This window comes from Echeneis naucrates, chromosome 23 (genome assembly GCF_900963305.1).
Source record: "Echeneis naucrates chromosome 23, fEcheNa1.1, whole genome shotgun sequence".
NCBI classification, from domain to species: domain Eukaryota; kingdom Metazoa; phylum Chordata; class Actinopteri; order Carangiformes; family Echeneidae; genus Echeneis; species Echeneis naucrates.
Window position 1 is genome coordinate 520,372 of NC_042533.1, and position 5,994 is coordinate 526,365.

A 5,994-nucleotide genomic window follows, 5' to 3' on the forward strand; every position below is an offset into this window, starting at 1 on the left:
TAACACGGACAGGAGAGTTTGTTTGTCTTCTGTCGACACGACTTGAACAATGTTGTATCATTTTTCTAACTGTTGGCGGAGTCATGTAGCTCCGGGGAGATCTGGCCTCCCTGATCCTGCGCTCAGTCTCAGGCCTCATTCAAAAGTAATGACGGCGAGCTGCAGGGAGACAGATCCATTACATCAGAAACAGAAAAACCACAAATGAACCAGGAACATTAACACAGACATCCCGAATCTGCAGCTACTTTTATTCTCCTGAAAACTTCTCTGTCGCTCGTCCTCATGAGGGTCTGACCTTTTGTCCAAACCCCAGAGTCACATGACCTGGACTTAGTACGTAAAGAGCAGTTTAGTTGTGAAATAAGACGGCTGCCTCAGTTACATCTGCTAACGTGTGTTAGCTTAGCATCAAGACTGCTAACTGTGTGATGTTCAGTGTTCACAGAACAAACCAGTTTTACTGGATACTGAATACTGTTGTTTGTTTACCTCACGCCTCGTCAGTGACTTTTTGACGACGGCATCAGCTGATCGGCGTCCGATCGAGTGACTGAGGGAGCGGCTGAGAGACGAGAGCACTTGGCCTTTGTATTTGTGAAACCCAGCTCCACTCGTTATCAATAAGTGATGAACCTGAGCAGGTTTCACTTCTGTCCCCTGAGACCAGCAGGAACTGGAGGCCGAGTCAACAAATCAGTGTGCTTGTGTGTGCGTCCTGCTCAGGAATCAGTGTCTCTGGTTCTGAAGGTCAAACAGACAACAGTGTGAACTGAGTCCAGATCCTCAACTTACTGCTTTAATGTTTCTGTCTGTATCTTCAGCGTTCAACTCCAACATCCAAGTTGAAGACCACGAGTCCTTCGACCCTGAAGAGTCGACGAACAGCTGACTGCCGTGCGATCAGGATGGTCTGAGGTCCACACACACACACACACACACACACTCACAGCCATCACTGTTCTCTCATCTCTCCAATCTGGAGGACACTCCGGCTGATTAAAGTAGCCCATCACCTTGCTCACCATGTTCACCCTGTTCACCAGGACTCGTCTTCTGCCCCACAGGATGGTTTTTATTTGCCTTGTTAGTGTCGGGCAGTAAATCCTCGAAGAAAGAGCACAATCACCCGTCCATGACTGACCACAAACTGCATTCATGAAAGACTCACTAACAGCCAGATCATTTGTCTGTCTGTCCATCTGGCTAATTAATGCAGCAGGTTTGTTAGCTGATGGATTTTCCTGTTAAATTAAGTTTGCTGTCATTTTTGCTCTGTGGTGTTTCTGTCGTTCTGTAAGCGGACGTGTGTTTTTTCTCTCAGTGGGCAGAGGCAAGGTCGACTCTTCTGAACACAAAGTGTAGGGATTTCTTTTATTTTTATAATTTTTTGGATCATACCATCAGTGAACAGAGCTCCGGGGGGGAATACAGCAGAGTGTATGTTAGACTGTCCAGGGCCCCACACACACACAGGCAGGTTTATTTGCATGACATGTCCTGCACTGATGGGTAAACTGCAGCGACGACCCCCCGTGGACGGTAAATGGTGCGAACTGCCAGGACCCTCCGCAAAAATAGACTCCAGAATCCCCTCAAAGAAAGAGGAGCTTTCTAAAAATAGACCTGGCTCACACAGAGAAGCTGCGGTCGCTGCGTGCAGGGATTCCCTGAAGGTCATTTTTGGTTTGAACCTGTTTATCCTGATTGTTGGAGGAAATGTAGAAACAAGTGCAGCATTAAAGGGATAGATGCCGACACCTGGAGCACAATGAGCTAATACTAATGCTAATTAATGATAAAGCAAACTGTAAGACGAGCAAAAGCACAGAAAATGGTGGCAGATATGAAATTAAAGGTTCTTTAAGGAGTGGGCGAGCATCAGAGCGGACAGATCAGACCCCAGTGCTCTGTTTGTGCTAAGCTAAGCTAACAGCCTTCAGACCCGAGGCCCCTCTCTGAACTCGATGACTCTCAGCGTGTGTTCATTTAACAGCTTCTTCCTGCGTGCTTGCCAACTGGCCGTGAATGGTGGTCGTGCCCCGGCGGCAGCGACCGTGAGAACAAACTGTGGACTCCTGTAGGAGCTAATGATGGTGTTAATGCTGCCTGTCCTCCAGCCGTGGGGGGGTCGGCGTCCCATTTAAAGTCCTCTCTGAAAGAGCCAGGAGCGAGCATGTCTCCAGGAGGACCGCTGCCAGGGCCTCATTAAAGGCCGCTGTGCACTCGCTTCACTGCTCTCAAACATGATGCATTATGGACCAGAGATAAGAAAAAAAGTTGGCTTTTTAAAAATCCTGACAGCTGACGATGTGATGTTTTCTGAAGAATTTTGAGGAGGGTTTTCAGCCTGGACTCTCACTGAGCTCCAGGTGGTTCAACAATCAAACTAATGACGGCTGTCGAATCCTCAGGGGCCCGAAGAGGACAGGAAGTCCCTCGTCCTCACTAACTTCAGACTTTTTGTTTTTCCAGTGTTCCACATTCATGGGACAAAACGATGGTAACAAGTAAGTCACCCTTTAGATTTTTAATCACGTTTGAATAGAAATGCCCAACCATCATCGTTAAATAATATTGTTTCATTTACTTTACGCTGAAAAAGGAAGCCATGGATGTTTCAACAGGCGGACTTTGGTCCGCCATCAAGGCGATGGTGGAGCCTGTGGGTGACATCACAGACGCGGCCTCCATCTTTGTTCGCTTCAGAGAGAGCCAAAGTAAGTGAAGGCATCACGCCTCCGAACACGAGGCAGGGAGGTTCATTCTGCTAACACGACAAACTGTAAAGGTTCCAGTCAGGCCTGTTCTCTTGTTTAATTCATTTACATCCTTCAGTTTCTCACAAACAGACAATCTGACCTCAGCGTGTCTCTGTCCGTCCTCCTACAGGACAACTGTGCACTTCTTCATTTATTCATCAGTTTACTCACAGCAGGAGTGAGAATCTGCTGAAATATTCAACACAGCAAAACATTCTGGGTTCAATGGAAATAAGATCATTCTGAATAAAGGAGAAGGTCAGAGAGTAAATGACCATTCATCCACACCACTGATCAGAAACATGTACAGTAAGAACGATGGCCATTATTACACAGTTCATCGTAATATCGAGCACTTCTTCACCTCTGAGCTGTTTCCTCCTCCTTCCTAACTGACTTACTGCCACCCCCTCCATTGATCTGCTCATTGACAGATCCGTCCCAATCAGGTCGGCGTTTTGATGATGAAAATGCCGTTTGGACATTGATGTTGTCAGGTGATGTTTCTTTATTTACACCGGACCTGCAGAATGATCATCCAACGACGTCCCTCAGGTCTGCTGACCAATCAAACCTCTCAGAATTAGCTCAACAACACTCCACTCCATAATGAAGACAGAAAACTTTTGGGCTGATGTGGACTTTGGGAGAAACCAGCAGCACCTCGGGTCTTCCCATTTAAAACGTGCTGTTTAAGTGAACGTCCAGCTCAGTCGCTTCCTGCTGGTTGGACCATGTTGGACCGTGCTGGACAGATTTGGGTCTCATTTGAACAACTTCCTTCTCTGACCCGGCTTCGTTTCTGTCTGTGCGGTTCAACGTGAACCTGATGACATCAGTATTTTCTCAGCCTTTCTCTTCCCTCCATCATCATCAGCGCTGCTACGCTTCGTGTCCGTTATCTCTTCCCTCCCCCATCTGTCACTTCGCCTCCCTCTCTACTCGCTGGCTCTCCCATGACGTGACTCTAATAATAGCTCCCTGAAGTCGGGCCCCGGCAGCCCCCAAGGGCCGTGTGTTGGTCTTGAAGGGCACTGCATGAATTGGCCACGCTCTTTTCCCTGCATGCTATGGGGCTTGTAAATAGCTTTGGAGAAAGGAGGAGGATCTGCATAGGCATTATATAAGTGTCCCGTGTGTTTATGAATGATGGGGGGGTTTGGTACATTCATAAGTCCAGCTGCAGCTGCTGCTCCAAACACCCCCCTCCCACCGCTCAACCATCCATGTGTGCACATATTGAACTTTTGTATGAATAACCGATAAGCAGAGCCAGTTTTCCTTCATTTAATCACCTCGACAGTAGTTCAGCTTCACTGGAACACTTCAGGCTGCTCCGTCTGGAGACATGACCCAAAAAGGTCAGAAGTTCTGTCTCAGTGTGACTGATGGACATAAAGTTCTATTAAATATGATGTGAAGTATCAGTTCATTTAGTTTATTCCAAATATTTAATTTTGACTGTAACGGTAAAAATAATCATCCTCCAGTCTCCTGACTGTTTCCAGAAAGTGAGCTGCTCCTCAGTTGCCATCTTGGCAGAGCCGGACTTCATTTTTAATTCTTTTACAGACTGGACAAAAAGAGGAAATAACTGTAGTACTTTTGATTTGACAACAGCTGATGCAGTCATGAAATCCAGCTTTGACATTAATAAATAATGTCCTCACTGAAAACATCATAAAATACCACATTTTCATCTGAATCTGTTCATCTGGGTTAATAAACCGGAATACTTCATTCTTATTTTTAGAATTTGTTGTTTTGGAGATTTTGTGATTCTTCTTTCTGCAAAATGACTTCAACATGAAAACAAACTGATGTAAATAATTAGCATAAATATGTTTTCTGTCTCTCCTGAGTTCACCTGAACATTTCATCTGGTTACAGTAGATTTTCTACCACGTTCGCCTCCTGAGGTTTTTCAGATGAGGTCCGTTGAGCTGAGAGCGAGGAGATAAGAGGGATGGGATGTAGGACGGGATGACGACTGCAGAGGGAGTGACGAAGTGCCCCGTGGAAAGGAGGAAGGCTTAATGAGTGTGTTGCCCCTGATTCTGGCACGAGCACGAGGCAGGAGATGACAAGGCGGTGCGCTGCCACAGGGGATGGAGCGTCGGCCTCCCTCCTCCTCCTCCTCCTCAGAGTACAGTAGTGTACACGGCTCAGCCACATTACAGTAAAGACTCAGAAACTCTGATCTGACCTAAATATTCTCCCGTCTGACCTGGCAGCACTCAGTTGTTGCTAATGCTAACAGCCGGCGAACCTCCAGCCAATACACAGTGAGCAGCTGGACCTGGTTCTGGTCCTGGTCCAGGTCCTGACCGGTCACAGTATCTGATGGAACCTGGATGTTTATTTCAGAGTATGAGTGTCCGATATGTTGTACAATAGGTGAACCTGAAGCTCCATAATTTTTCCAAACGGATCCATTTGATGTTCTATGAATGTCGTCGTCCTTTGAGGTTTTTCGTCCATCCGGGCCTGATTTATTAAAGCAGTAAAACGTGGTGCTGAGGTCGACACTTCAGCAGAAACTGTGCCACTAAACAAACTGTCCATGTGAGACCCAAAGCACATGGGCCCTGACAGGATTTGATGTCTGTCAGGGAGCAGCAGGTGAAAGTGGGACCTTCAGCAGCTTAGACACTGCTGCTGATTGGTCGAGCAGCAGATGGAGGAGAAGAGGAGGGAAGAGCTCTCTCAGGAGTTCAAGTGCACGTTCAACTTTCCGCTGGCTTTGAGGAGGGATTTTAGGTGCGGCTCTGTCTTCCATCTTCAGTTTCAGCGTTGGTGAAGCAGCAGCTGTAATCCGACGCTCGGCTGGTTATAGCAGCAGCAGCTTCCCTTTTGTTCGGCAGCAGCCTGCACCTATCATCTAACGCCAGATAAAACGCAGTTCCTCTGAACGCCATCCGAGGTGCATCTGCGCGTTCGTGTCAGCGTGTGAAAGTGTGTGTTCAGCACTACGTCGGCTGTTTCCTGTTTCAGCCTCTCCAGGCTCCTGTTCTCCGGCCTCCTTGTCGAGTTTTCACGTTTTTCTGCCTCCATTCAAAATAACGCGTTTGATCCCTCCGGACTCTGAGCTCTTATTTGTCCATTTGTTTAGAGTTGAGTTTGACCTGAGATCAACACTGAAGAGTTGACTCTGCCATGAACACAGTGAAAGGCCTCTAAACACACGACCAAAGCTTTTTAATGTGATCTTTTTAGGATATGAAACAAAAGA